This window comes from Bidens hawaiensis, unplaced genomic scaffold, assembly GCF_021521415.1.
Source record: "Bidens hawaiensis isolate Kalapana, Puna unplaced genomic scaffold, B.hawaiensis_p1.1 tig00012327_1, whole genome shotgun sequence".
Lineage (NCBI taxonomy): Eukaryota > Viridiplantae > Streptophyta > Magnoliopsida > Asterales > Asteraceae > Bidens > Bidens hawaiensis.
Window position 1 is genome coordinate 133,970 of NW_027492002.1, and position 14,743 is coordinate 148,712.

The window sequence follows — 14,743 nt, forward strand, 5'->3', positions numbered from 1 at the left end:
ATAGCCTATGAATCACGTGTCTCTTAGTATCTGAAACTTAACCATTCAGATATTTCAAGAGTCGTTAAGAGGTATAACCAAACGCATTCAACCACTGACCGATTTAAATGTAGCCTCTCAATATTACTAAGAGGCTACCAAACATAAGAGTGATTCAAATAAAGCAGTTATTATAACAACAAAACTGGCTAAATGCTATGGACTGATTATTTTACTCTCGTGCGATAGTTAGATTCGTTATACGTAACTTTTGGATAGGGTTATAACATTACTATGCATGAACCATTGGACACGACTAAATAACTCCATAGCCTTAGGCGTTATGAAACCAAAAGTTTCAAATGCGAAGGGTATAAACATGTGTTGATTGTCAAGACACGCATTCTCGTTTTATTTACTTTGCATAAAGCAGCTTTTATACTTTCTGAACAACTATGAAAGCGCTGCTACCCGAATCCATAAGAGGAAAGACCCCTACACAAATAATTTTTTTTGTCTAGGTAACTCTATATATACATATTTTTATCTCTTCATGAATAAATACAACTTTTAAGGTTAAATTCTTGATACAACAATCCATACAACACTAAATTTTATATAAATAGTTGAATTTATTAATGTTATTATTCATCACTATCATGGAGATTCGTCGGCATACAAGATGACACATTTGTCTTCCAAGTTTCAACCCTGCTACGAGTGTCACTATTAGCTTAGCTTATTATAATTGTTATTGTTTATATTTTAAAATGAGTGCGTAAGGTAGGCCATGTAATGAATCAAAATATCGGTTGTGTGACAAGGCGACCCGCTTGCGGGACATTCTTTTTTGAGCAATAGCTTTGTTAAACACCTCTCCCAGTTAGAAAATCGTGCATTATAATGATGAACCATGAACGGTAATATACAAATTGGCTTGTTATATGTATGTTGTAAACTTAGAATATTACACAACTTTTACCCAAATAAAACTATTTATTAAACAAATAAGAGGACTTTCAGTTTGGGGTAGGGACCCCTAATGGGGCAGAGGCGGTGCTTCACAGCGCGAACCGGTTTCTTAACTTCTTTCACGCGGACGGTTTTTTAGCTATGCTTACTGTGGACTTCTCCAACGCCTTCAATATGGTCGACCGCACAACCCTTCTCCGGGAGGTTCATCATCATTGCCCGTCTATCTATATATGGGTCCAGTTCCTTTATGCCCAGCCGGCTAGGTTGTACGTTGGTGATGACTGTATAGGGGCTACTACTGGGGTTCAGCAGGGAGACCCCCTTGGGCCCCTCCTCTTTGCCTTAGCATTACACCCTCTTGTTCTCCGGGTACAAAATGACTGTAACCTCCCATTTCATGCTTGGTACTTGGATGATGGGACTATTATTGATGGTGCCAACGAAGTCGCTAAAGCCCTAGACATTATCAGCTCGGAAGGGCCATCACTGGGGCTGCAACTTAATATTAAGAAAACCGAGGTTTTTTGGCCAGCGTGTAATGTGGTGAAAGTCAAAGATGGGCTTTTCCCTAGAGGGATTGGTAGACCAGAGAGAGGGGTAAAGCTCCTTGGTGGGGCTGTTAGTCGAGATCCCTACTTTATTAAGGAGTTGGCGAGGCGGAGAGCATCTCGTGCGGTTGATCTTATGAAACTCTTACCTTGCCTTAGGGATCCCCAGATTGAACTCCTCCTGCTTAGGTCTTGCATGGGGGTTGCTAAGTTGCTTTTTGGGTTACGAACATGCCACCCCCATATGATGGATGGTGTGGTATCCTGTTTTGATAAGGGGCTTCGAGAAGCCATCGAAGACGTAGTTGTATGTGGAGGCCCGTTCTTTGGTGATCTTCAGTGGCGACTTGCATCCTTACCAATGCGCTTGGGGGGTTTAGGCCTTCTTTCGGCTCATGATGTTGGGGTTTACGCTTTTGTAGCGTCGAGGGCTCAGTCTTGGAAGCTACAGAATCACATCTTAAGGAATAGCGGAGTTGTCGATCTTGACTCAGACTACGTGCAAGCCCTGGAACGCCTAAATGGCGCTCTCCCAGACTTTGACATTGGCGGTTTCTCTAATAAGGACACCGCCCCACCAAAGCCTCAAAAAACTTTGGCGAATGCCCTTTTTGGCAAAATTGCTCAGAGCCTGGGAGAAGTTTTTGAATTGTCCCCCCGACAGAAGGCGGTTATTGAATGCTTACAAGCTCCTCATGCCCAAGATTTTCTGACCGTTATCCCGATTGATGGCTTGGGCCAAAGCATGTCTGCGGTCGAGTATAGGGCCATTCTTAAGTACCGTTTGATGGTCCCAATGTACCCAGAAGACGAAACATATCTGATATGCCGTAAGGCTTGCCTGGATAAATTCGGAGAGCATGTGGTTCATTGCAAGGAGATGCCTGGGTTCAAATACCGACATGATTGGGTGCGGGACGTTCTTTGGGACATCTTAAGGCGAGCTGGGATATCAGCTAAAAAGGAAGCCCCCGTAAACTTCCTTACAGTCCCCACGGAAGGGAGATCCACTCTACGACCGGCATATTTGCTCGACTTTGGTTGGGCCGGGGGAAAACACGCTTGTGTTGACCTCACAGGGGTATCTCCCTTAGCTGGTTTGAGGGATAATGGGGGTTTGTAGCTGGGCAAGCAATGAAAAGGGCTGAAACGAAGAAGGTGGAGAAACATGCTAAAGCCTGCGAAGAGAACCAACATGTTTTTGTCCCTCTGGCTTTTGATACCTTTGGCTCCTTGGCACCGTGTTGGTACATGATGTCAGTAGTTCAGTATATAGTGTCTGTAATCGAGTCGTTTAGATTTGTATTTTGTATTAAGCGAAGTTAGCTAACAAGTTCGCTGATATAGGTGAACTTGTTAGATAAGCGAAGTTAGTGACAACTTCGCCTGAACATGCCAGGCGAAGTTGTCGTGGTTATATAGCCTTAGGTTACGGCTGAGTTAGTAACGAAGTTTTTAGTTTACGTGTTTACGAGTTGTGTAATCAGTGATTGATATCACGTGTTTCCAGTTGCAATATACAACGTGTCTTTGCTTATTGTAACGTGTGTTCGATCGTGTTAAGGTATATCGTCTTCTACGCTCGTAACGTCTTACGTAGGGATTCCGCACCTATATAGAACGAGATATTCCGTGTAGATCCGGCTGGGAACTTACAATTGGTATCAGAGCTGTTGCTCGTGATTGTGTGGTTCGGGATTATCACGCGGGTGTAGAAATCGTTTCGTTCGACTATTCGCGGGACGAGTTTACCGAGTTTTTGTGTCCTACTCACCTCCCACCATCATAAACAACCCATTACACCTTCACATACCTCGTAAAATCCAGAAATCAAACCTGCAAAACCATCGTGTTCATCAGGCGAAGTTGCCGTCACTGTTTGTAGGGTTTAGGCGAAGATATAAGGTTAAGCGAAGTTATCCACAACTTCGCCTACCTTCTCAAGTTCGCTTATCTCAAGCGAAGTTACCCAAAACTTCGCCTACCTCACAAGTTCGCTTACCTTAAGCGAAGTTTTACACAACTTCGCCGAATCAGGCGAATTTAAAAAAAAGGGAGCGAAGTTCAGAATCAGCGAAGTTCAGACTTAAGCGAAGTTATCCACAACTTCGCCTACAGTACTGTTAAAAATAAAATTTTTATTTTTCGGGTTTCTTTGTGTTTCGTGAAAGATGTCTTCAATAAATATTACGGAACTGGTGAAGATGGAAGTGGAAGCGGGTTCAGCTACTAAGGCACCGAAGATGCTTAAGGGAACCGATTTTGTGGCGTGGAAGGATCGGTTTGAGCAATATGTCAAATACCAATATGCTAAGATGTGGGTGTGCATACAAGATGGTTACATTCCACCAACTGCTGAGTATGAGGGTCGTGATCAGATTAAAAAATACAAAGAGATGGAAGAAGAAGAAAAGAAAATGTATGAGGCTGAAAGCAAAGCTCATGCAGCGATAACAATGGCTCTTCCACAAGAGATTCTTCACACCTTCAGGAAGTATAAAACTGCTAGAGAGCTTTGGGAAGCACTTGAAAACCGTTTTGAGGGTAATGTGGGGATTCGTGCATCAAAGATTAAACTACTTAAAACCCAATTCTCGGTATTCAAGTACTTGAAGAATGAATCACTTGATGATATCATCACGAGATATTATCATCTGATGACCGAACTCAGCAACTATTCCATTACTTACAAAGAATATGAGATCGTTGAAAAGCTTCTTGATGCTCTCCCACCGAAATGGGAGATGTACACTGTCTTGATGAGAGAAGACAAAGAGTTTGCCGACTATGACTTGGAAACATCAGTCAACAAACTAAGAACTTTTGAACTTAACATGGTTCGAAAAGAGACACCAACTGATCAGGTTCAGGATCCAGGAATGTATGGTGCAAAAGTTAACTCAAGTTCAAGTTCGAAGTCTGAATCGTCTGCTTACTACTTAAAAGGAGACTCGGGCGCTAACTCAACACATGAAGGTCATGTATCTCTCAACATGAATGGTGATGTGTGTTTTGTAGCTGGTGGATCAAATGCTTCTAAACCTCAAGCAACCAAGAGTAGTTTTTCCCCAAGTGTTTCGAACAACAACTACTCAAAGATGCCCATGAGTGTTAAATCTGCTGAACAGCAGTTTGCTCTCTATGCATCTTTCATTGCTTCGTATGAAAATTACATTCAAGGTAAGATTGTTGATCCTGCAACGTTAGACGAAGACTATGATCAGATCGATGCTGATGATCTGGAAGAGATGGATCTGCAGTGGCAGATGGCGATGATTGTGAGAAGGGTTAAACGGTTTATGAAGAAGACTGGTAGGAAGTTTGTTGGTGAAAGACCAGGTTTTAACAAGTCAAATGTGCGATGTTATAACTGTCAACAAAATGGACACTTTGCGAAAGAGTGCACAAATGAACGTGTAGAACGCATTCAGAACAGGTCTACACAGCAGAGTGGGGGTGGTAATGAGAATAAAGCCATGATATCCAGACAGAACGGGGAGTACAACTGGAATCTGCATGTTGAGGAAGTGTTTGAACAGGCTAATTTGGCGAACATCGAAACTGCAGAAAGTGAGAAGGTGACTGGAGAAAATCAAGCTTTCATGGCCGATGTGACAGATCAGCTCTCCGAGGTAAGTACTAAACTCCCTTGTCCTACATGTGAAAATCTGTCTGAACAATTGACAACTATAACTGATCAGTTTGTTAGTTTGGATGCTCAATTTAAAACATTAAAAGAAGATCATCATTTCACTAAAGCTAGAGAAAATAGTTACAAAGTAAAAATAAAAGCTAGTGAGAAAGATATCAGAAGTCTTAAAGCCAATTTAGCTGAGAAAATACAAGTAATTGATCTTAGTTATGAAGTGTTAGAAGAGAAAACCAAACTAATAGCTGAAAGGGATAAACAGATAGCTGATCACCAGGTGAAAGTGGTGGAACTTAACAGAAAACTTGAGCAATTCAGAAATTCCTCTGCTATACTTGATCACCTCGTTAGTGATCAAGGTTCCCCTGTTAAAAGGGGAGGAATTGGATATCATGAAGTTCCACCACCTTACAATCATAATTACACTTATGATCCTAGTAATCAGAAATCTGTTGATGTTGATTTTGGTCAGACAGTTCCGGTTAAGGTTACTATTAAAGAACCAGAAGTTAGTAAAGGCGAAACAAGTAAGCCTGTTTCTAGTGTTAAGATTTCTGTACCTAGTCCAGTCTCATCAAATTCGGACAAGACATCCAAGTCGAGTGAGACAAAAGAAGAGGCAGTGTTACCAAAAAGTGGAGAGAAACATAAAACAAATGAAAAGAATTCTCCACTAAACCCGTATGTCCCACCATATGTGAGACAAACGGGCAGTAATGCAGCCTCAACATCTAAAACAACTATTGAAAAGAAAGTTGAACACAGGAGTTGTTTCAGATGTAATCAATTAGGACACCTAATTGCAGATTGCCCTCTGAAGCAGAGATTCAGAGGTGTGAGGCCTTCGAAAACTGAGAACAGAACTAACCGTAATCACTATAATGGTAAAAATGAAAACTCATCAAAGTTCAGAAATAGGACTAATCCTGGTTTTCAAAGAAATCAATCTTAGTTTTTCAATACTAACAACCAAACCATAAGTAATAATTCATATAATTTACGAAGGTATGGATGGCCTCATAGTCAATCTACAAGAAGGTATCCTTTTAGGACTTACAGAAATTTTTCCGATACTAACTTTGGACAGCCAAAGTACGGGATGTATCGACCCAAGACCAATAGGTATTGGGTCCCCAGATTTTAATCCTCTGCTTTAATCGTGCAGGAACAGTTGAACAGGGCTGCAAACAATCTATGGGTTGTGGATAGCGGCTGTTCCCGGCACATGACGGGTAACAAGAGTTTGTTACACGAATGGAAACCTGTTCAGGGAGGAAGAGTGAGTTTCGCTGGAGAGAGCGGTGGAAGGATCACTGGAATTGGGACGGTGACTAACGGAAAGATGACGTTAGAGAAAGTAAATTTTGTTGAAGAACTGAAGCATAATCTGCTGAGTGTATCGCAGATTTGTGACAAAGAATACACAGTGCATTTTACCAAGAATGAAGCGATCGTGCTGTATCCTGGTTTCAAGATACCAGAGGATTGGATAGTTATGAAAGCTCCTAGAGAGAAAAGAATACGTATATTATGGACATGAGGTCGACTGAGATGGCAACAGAAGAATCGTGTCTTCTGTCAAAAGCAACTGAATCGGAATCCGAATTATGGCATAGGAGAATGGGGCATATTCATCTTCGGAAAATGAACTACATTGTCAAGAATGGGCTGGTGCTGGGTGTTCCCTTGAAGAATTTCAACTTTGAAGACCAATGCTTATCGTGCAAAAAGGGAAAGCAACACAAGAAATCCCATCACACCAAGAAGGTTAATTCAATAGTCAGTACCCTAGACCTACTTCACATGGATCTCTTCGGTCCCGTGAATGTAAAAAGCCTAGGTGGAACAACATACTGCTTGGTGATCACTGATGATTTCTCTCGATACTCTTGGGTATATTTCCTGAAGTCAAAAGATGAAACGGTCCAGATGGTAATAAATTTGATTACCAAAGTTGAGAATATTATGGGGAAAAGAGTTAAATACATCAGGAGTGACAATGGGACTGAGTTCAAGAACTATCAGATGGAGATCTTCTGCTTACAGAAAGGAATAGAGCACCAGTACAGCGCTCCGTATACTCTGCAACAAAATGGAGTGGCTGAGAGGAAGAACAGAACATTAATTGAAGGAGCCAGAACCATGTTGGCTGATTCGAAACTTCCTGTGGTGTTCTGGGCTGAAGCTGTTGCAACAGCCTGTTATATCCTTAATAGAGTTTTAACTGTTAAAAGACTGAATATTACATGTTATGAACTTATGCATGGGAGAAAGCCCAACTTGAGTGGTCTTGAACCATTCGGGTCCCCGTGTTCGATATTAAAGACAAATTCTAAATTTGGTGAAATTGCCGACGAAGGTATTTTAGTCGGATACGTTGTTGGGACTCCCAACAGACGAGTCTTTAATACATCGACCAGCAAGGTTGAGGTGGTGTGTAACACTGATATCACAAGTTACAAATCACCAAAACCAAGCACGGGACCCGCTGGGGTTTTCGACTATGATAGACTTTTTAAATCTTTTAACATACCTTACTTGGATTGTGCAGAAGTTGATGAAAGAATAGCTACGAAGATGATTTATGATGAGGAAGACAATTATGTGCAACGACCGAAGTATGATGAATGTCAGCCTTCCTCGTCAAATGCTGTTGATACCCTGCTGCCTCTACAGAAGAGGAATTCTTCAATCCGTTTCACTCTCAACAACAATCACCCATTGATGAGCTACCTTCGAACCTGGAAGACAATCTAGATGTCAGTTCGGTTCCGACTACGAGAGTTCACAAAAATCACCCTTTGGAAAACGTGATAGGTGATCTGTCCGACGGTGTACAAACAAGACAAAGCTTGATTGAGCACACCTGTGTTTACACAAGCATTAAAGATACGGGCATAATTAACGAATGCTTGTACACCTGCTTCATCAGCCAGATTGAACCAAAGAACTATCAAATGGCTCTCAAGGACAGCTCGTGGGTCGAAGCCATGCAAGAAGAGTTAGCCCAGTTCAAGAAAATGGAGGTATGGAATTTGGTTGCAAAACCGAAGAATGTGCATGCGATTGGCACCAAATGGGTTTTCAAATGCAAGAGAGATGAGAAAGGGATTATTATCAGGAACAAGGCGAGGCTGGTGGTAAAAGGTTTTAATCAGCAAGAGGGGATCGATTACAATGAGGTGTTTGCTCCTGTGGCAAGATTGGAAGCTATTCGATTGTTTTTGGCATTTGCTGCACATAAGGAGATGCAGGTATTTCAGTTAGACGTGAAGAGTGCGTTCCTTAATGGTAAAGTCGATGAGGTTGTGTACGTTGAGCAACCTCCGGGTTTTCCTGACCCAGACTTTCCTGATCACGTGTACAAGCTAAGTAAAGCACTGTATGGGCTACATCAGGCACCTCGTGCCTGGTACTCAACCCTATCCGACTACTTGCTTGAGAATGAGTTTGAAAGGGGAAAGATTGATAGCACATTGTTCTTTAAGAGAAAAGGAAGCGACTTTCTTCTGGTGCAAGTCTACGTGGACGACATCATCTTTGCTGCATCAAAAGTCGCCATGTGTCAGGAGTTTGAGGCCGTCATGAAAAAGAGATTTGAAATGAGTGCTATGGGTGAACTAACTTTCTTTTTAGGACTACAGGTTGATCAGAAGAAAGATGGGATGTTCATCCATCAGACTAAGTATGTCCATGATGTTCTCAAACGCTTCAAGATGGAGGACAGCACTCCATATGATACTCCAGTCTGCGTCAACCATAAATTGGGTGCTGATTCAGACAACGATGCAGACGTGGACCCAACCCAATATCGGGCAATATTAGGTTCTTTTAACTGCTTCTAGACCTGATATTATGTTTGCAGTTTGTCTTTGTGCTCGCTTTCAGACAAACCCAAAGGAATCTCACTTGAAGGGTGCGAAGAGGATATTACGGTATCTCAAGGGCAAACCTAAGCTGGGGTTGTGGTACACGAGAGGAGGAGACTTGGAGTTGGTCGCCTACACAGATTCTGATTATGGAGGGTGCAATCAGAGTCGGAAGTCAACAACAGGTGGATGTCAGTTTCTTGGAGGCAGATTAGTGTCATGGCAATGCAAGAAGCAGACCTCAGTCGCCATTTCAACATGTGAAGCAGAATACATGGCAGCATCCAACTGCTGCTCCCAGGTTCTTTGGATTCAACAACAATTGCGCGATTATGGTCTGAATTTCACTCATACTCCTATTTGCATTGATAACACTGCTGTTATCTCAGTAACTAACAATCCCGTAAAACACAGTAAAACTAAACATATTGACATCCGTCATCATTTTATACGGGATTGTGCTGAGAAGAAACTGATTGTGCTCAAAAAGGTTGACACGTTAGATAATTTCGCTGACTTGTTTACTAAAGCGTTTGACAAAAATCGTTTTCAAAACCTTGTTGAGCTGAATGGGATGATCAATCCCGAGTAACCGTGTTTTTGTCTTTATTAAAAAAAACGTCACTATCGCTTAGAATTATGTCGGTTGCCTCAGTTTGAAGGACATATCTTCGGATATGTTTGGTCCTCATTTCTACTTGTAGAATATAAGGATAGCCATTAACCAGATGACTGAAAGTGACCGGGGCGGTTTATGATGTGTTTTTATTCTTTCACTGAAAATTAGTCGATCATACTTAGTTAGAAGGACACATACTTGTATGTGGTCGGTCCAGCTGATCCATTGGATCTTCAGGATAACCGTTTACCTGAAAACTTCAATTTGATCGGGGCGATTGAAGTTAAATTTTTTTTTCGGGAAATGAAATTATTTTTCAAGTCTACTACTTCGTAAGAAGTTCCTTTACTATGATTAACAGAAAATTGATCCAACCTTGGAAAGTGATAGATATACTGATTCTGTGTGCTTAACTAGTGAAGTTATTAGGCCTAAAAGACTTTAGAACAGTCAATGTATGTCATGGTAGCTTTTTATGGTGCGTAAAGATGGAAGTGATACTAAGTAAATCTACTCGATTTTACGTGGAAACTCCTTAAGAGTTGTGCATGTCTCCATATATATCTTTCAGTATGATAGGCAGAAAAGCGATTACCCAGTCATACACGAGCCCGTGAGTGTTCTGATTCCCGTGAAGATAGCGTGTCAAGAAACTGCAGTGATCCAGATTCGGGACTTGCAGTTATTTACTACTCTGAAGTTGTGTAAATACATAAACAAAAAAAAAATGTGTGAGTTATTGAGACATTCTAGAGTTCATAATGTTAAGACTTCTCAATCAAGATACAAGATAGAGAACGGGAAGAAGAGTCTAAAGATCGAAGAGTAATTACTATTTAATCAGACATTACGGGTCGAGGTCAACTCGGGGTGACTTGGGGAAAGCCAAATACGCCTTGAGAATAGATAGGAGGCATCATAATCTCTGAGTTGTTGCCCATTTAAGTTTTGAGCTTAATTGAATCTAACCCTTATCACAGAAACAATGAAAACCATTCTAAGTTATTTACCTGCTTACAACCTGTTTCTTTATGTCATAATACAGCTGAACACGGATCTGTGTGACAGTCACTTAATTAGTATGATTCCTGTTCGGATCTTTTCTAAAACATGGTAGTCCCTATCGAGACTGAAATTTGATCCCGTGTACTTTATAGTTAAAATATTTTTCTACTTATGTAGTTGTTTGATTTTATACCTGGTTATTTGGTCTTGATCGTTTCATTTAACGCCTTAAAAGTTGTTTTAAAACTTAATTGCAAATTGTTCAAATTTTAGGGTTTGTTTTTGAAAATTTTAATATCGGCGAAGTTGTGCCTAACTTCGCCTGCAATAGGCGAAGTTATCCATAACTTCGCCGGTACAACTCTGACCCTATATAAAGGAAATTAAAGGTCAAACTGTTCATTATTTCAAAAACAAGCGAACTTATCTTTCGTTAACCCAGCGAACTTATTTCCTAAACCCTAAGCGAACTTATCGTATCGATCTCATCTGTGTTAATCTTTTTCGATTTCAACTCCGATTAAAGGTGTGTAGGGTTAGTGTGTCGAATATTCACCGTAATTGATGTTATTCAGAGGTCGTATCGACTCGTTTAGTGACCTCGAACTTTTGAAACCTTAACATCCGTTTTTAAACTTATTTTTACGTGGTCATACTCAACTTAATCGTCTAGATCGTCTTAAAAACGTGTTTTACGAGATCCGCGATCTCCAAATTGACCAAATCAATCCGTTCGAAAACCTAACCTGTTGCCGATTCATATTCGGCGAAGTTACAGTTTAGGCGAAGTTATCCGTAACTTCGCCTTATAATTAATTATGTAACTGTACTTGAGGCGATGTTGTGGTTAGGCGAAGTTATCATTAACTTCGCCTGGACCTTTTTACTTAACTATTATCCGGCGAAGTTCAAGTTGAGGCGAAGTTGTTCCCTTCGCCCCACCTCTAACTTCGCCTATACAGAATAAATCAAAACTTCGCTCATGGTAACAGGCGAACTTGTGATTTGCCTTGACGTTTATCTAACTTAGTCTGTTTGTTGCAGATATGGCTGCTGTAGCTGGAGCAGGCGGCGCAGGCGGTGATGATGGTGGTGACAACCAATGACAGTTCTTCCCGGGTCATAACATGTACATAACATTAGACCCGGAGGCGAGCGGAGTTGATGATTTCCGCAAAATCATCACGTTTCTTCTACGCTCGCATATATTCCACGTGATTACCACAACGCTGCCGATATCCTTGCCTAACATTGAGGATTTTTGGCAGACCGTGGAGTATGACTGTCGCGTCGAGCCCCCGGTGATGCGCGCAACGGTCAACAATCAGATTGTTCAGTTCTCATCTGAACAAATCCGGGCGGCTTTGCGTTTTGGAGATGAGACAAGAGACGACCCGACAGATTTTGTGGCTCCATTCCGTGATGGAGCGTTTATGAGAATGGGATACTCTGGTCCCTTGGGGGACACTCAGAGATGGAAGGGGTTCTTACTGGACCAGTGGCGCTTTCTCATGCATGTCATGATCGTGTGCATGTCAAGGAGAAAGGCTGGTACAGATGGCATGGGCGCGACCATGCAGTCGGCGATGACTGCTCTGACTTATAATAAGCGTTACAGCTTTAGTCAGATGGTCTTCTACGAGATCGATCGACAGAGAAGAGCGGTGGCGCGTGAGAGATTTATCATGTATCCAAGATTCCTCCAAATGATCTTGAATCATGTTGCTCCAACGCTACCTCAGCGCCGCCCAATCAGATACTTGGAAAGTGTGAGCAAGAGGATCTTCGCCCAATGCAGATCTTCCAGTGCGAGGAGTAAACCTGAGCTCCGTCCTCGACATACTCCTTTATTCGGGTACTTGATCAACCCAGAGTATGTGCCAGCTCGTGGGGACGAGTTTCGGGATCCTCAACCACAACAGGCTGGAGCTCCTCAAGCTATACCTGCTGCTCCTGTTGTGTCACCGGAAGAGAATGTAGACCTTGATGCTGCATTTGGTGGTCAAGGCTTCTTTGATATGGATCGGGTTGATCCTGAAGAAAATGTGCAAGTATCATTTGAAAGGGTTTCGAGTGTGAATGTTACTAGAGCACCTACAACGGTGGCTGACTCTGATTCTGAAGATGAGTTGGCTGAAGCGAGACGAAATTTGGTAACTCAAGAACGAACTCATGGGAAAAGGAAGAGAACTGATGATGACAGCGAGTCAGATTATGAGGAAGAAGTGCGTCACTTGATTCGGAGATCAAGAAGGGAACGGGCAGGTGCAGGTTCGGGAGCTGGTGAGAGCTCAAGGGTGGTACGTTTCACTCCACCAGCACTGTCCGGTATGACCATGGTTCCTTCTTCATTACCTGTTACAAGGCCAAGCGCCACGGATGTTCCCGTGGTAGCTACCTCATCTGCATTTGGCCTCCCACCCACTACATTCCAACTTTCGGCTCCTGAGATTGTATCGTTGCCACATCCAACTCTTACTCCAACGGAGGTCGTGGCACGATTTATTGAGTCGACAGTTGTGGCCACGACAGGGTTATCAGTTACGATACCACCTGCGGTTACGTTTACGCCTACTTCTGAGGTCCCAGTTACATTGGAAATCCCTCCTCAGTATACTCAAGATATATCACATCTGAGGTTTGATTTCGATGCAACCTTATCAGACTCTGAACGAATAGCAGCATTTGAACGGGTCGTGGCAGAACAATCAAGGGTGAATCTTATCCAGACCCATGCTATTCAACGCCTCGTTTCAGAGAATCAGATACAGTCGTCCCTGCTGATCGAACATGGCAAAATCATTGATGCTTTGAAGGTGTTCTTGGCATCTCAGGGGGAGACGAGCTGTAAGGGCGATGAGCTGAGGACTAAGAAGAGAAATGATCGAGACGATGATCCCAATGCATCGAAAGGTGCAGGTGGAGAGTTGCCAAGAACTGAACAAGCTCTTGGGACTTCCACAACTCAGGGGGAGTCAACAAGTGCAGCCGGTGGTGATGATGTGGTTGTAGTGGATGTTGAGGAGATGGATGATGAGTTTATAAGTGATGATGATGTTTTACCAGTTGAAGAGATAGAGAAGATTGGTGCAGAGATAGTTATTGATAATGATATTGAAGAGGGAGAGATTGTAGAAGAGAATGTGGAGCATGAGATTCCGGAAGTCGATAAGGCAGATATGAGTCAAGAGATTGGGAATGATGAGACTGAATGGGAAGAGCAGCCTAGATGGAATGAAGGCTATGCTCAGTGGTTCGTAAAAACGAAGAAACCAGCGGTCCCTACTATGTTTAAGAAGAGTTACAACATTAGAGGCTATGCTGAAGCGAGAAAGGGGATTATATGCTGGATATATGATGAGCAGTTGAGGCTCTTTGTGATTAAGAGGTATGATGGTGTTCAGTACTTCAAGAGGCTGTTGAGATCATTGAATACATTGCCAGAATGTGAAGTGAAAGACTTAGCCAGATTGGGGTTAATAAACAGAAGTGATGATAACATGGCTAGAGTCATTGGGAAGATTGTTTGGAAGGAAAGTATAAAAGAGAAGAAGTTCGAGCTGTTGAAACCACAAAAGGGAAAACTCATTGAAGACAAAGATAGAGGGATGAGAGCAGATGGCAAGCCTTGGATGATTATGAAGTATAAGCCGATCCGGTGTCTAAAAGAAGTGCCGATGAAACAAATGCCCAAGGATGTGCTGAAAGAGCTGAAGTGGTGGTATGTAGATTGTGAAACAGCTGAAGCAGTAATGGAAGACGAAGATGAACAAGAGCTGCTGAGAGTCTATGATCCGATGCATCTAGTGAACTTGTCTCAAGCTGATCTGCAGGTGCTGAATGAGAAGAAGATATTTTATATTCCTACTTGGAAAGACGAAGCGAAGAAATATCAAAGAATTGTATCAGTTTGTGTACGTGAAGGAGTTCATGCTTAAAGATGAAGATACAAGATTGTTGAAGATTACAAGACACGTGTTTGAAGATAAAGATTGAAGCTACTGCCAAGGGGGAGTCTGTTGGTACATGATGTCAGTAGTTCAGTATTTAGTGTCTGTAATCGAGTCGTTTAGATTTGTATTTTGTATTAAGCGAAGTT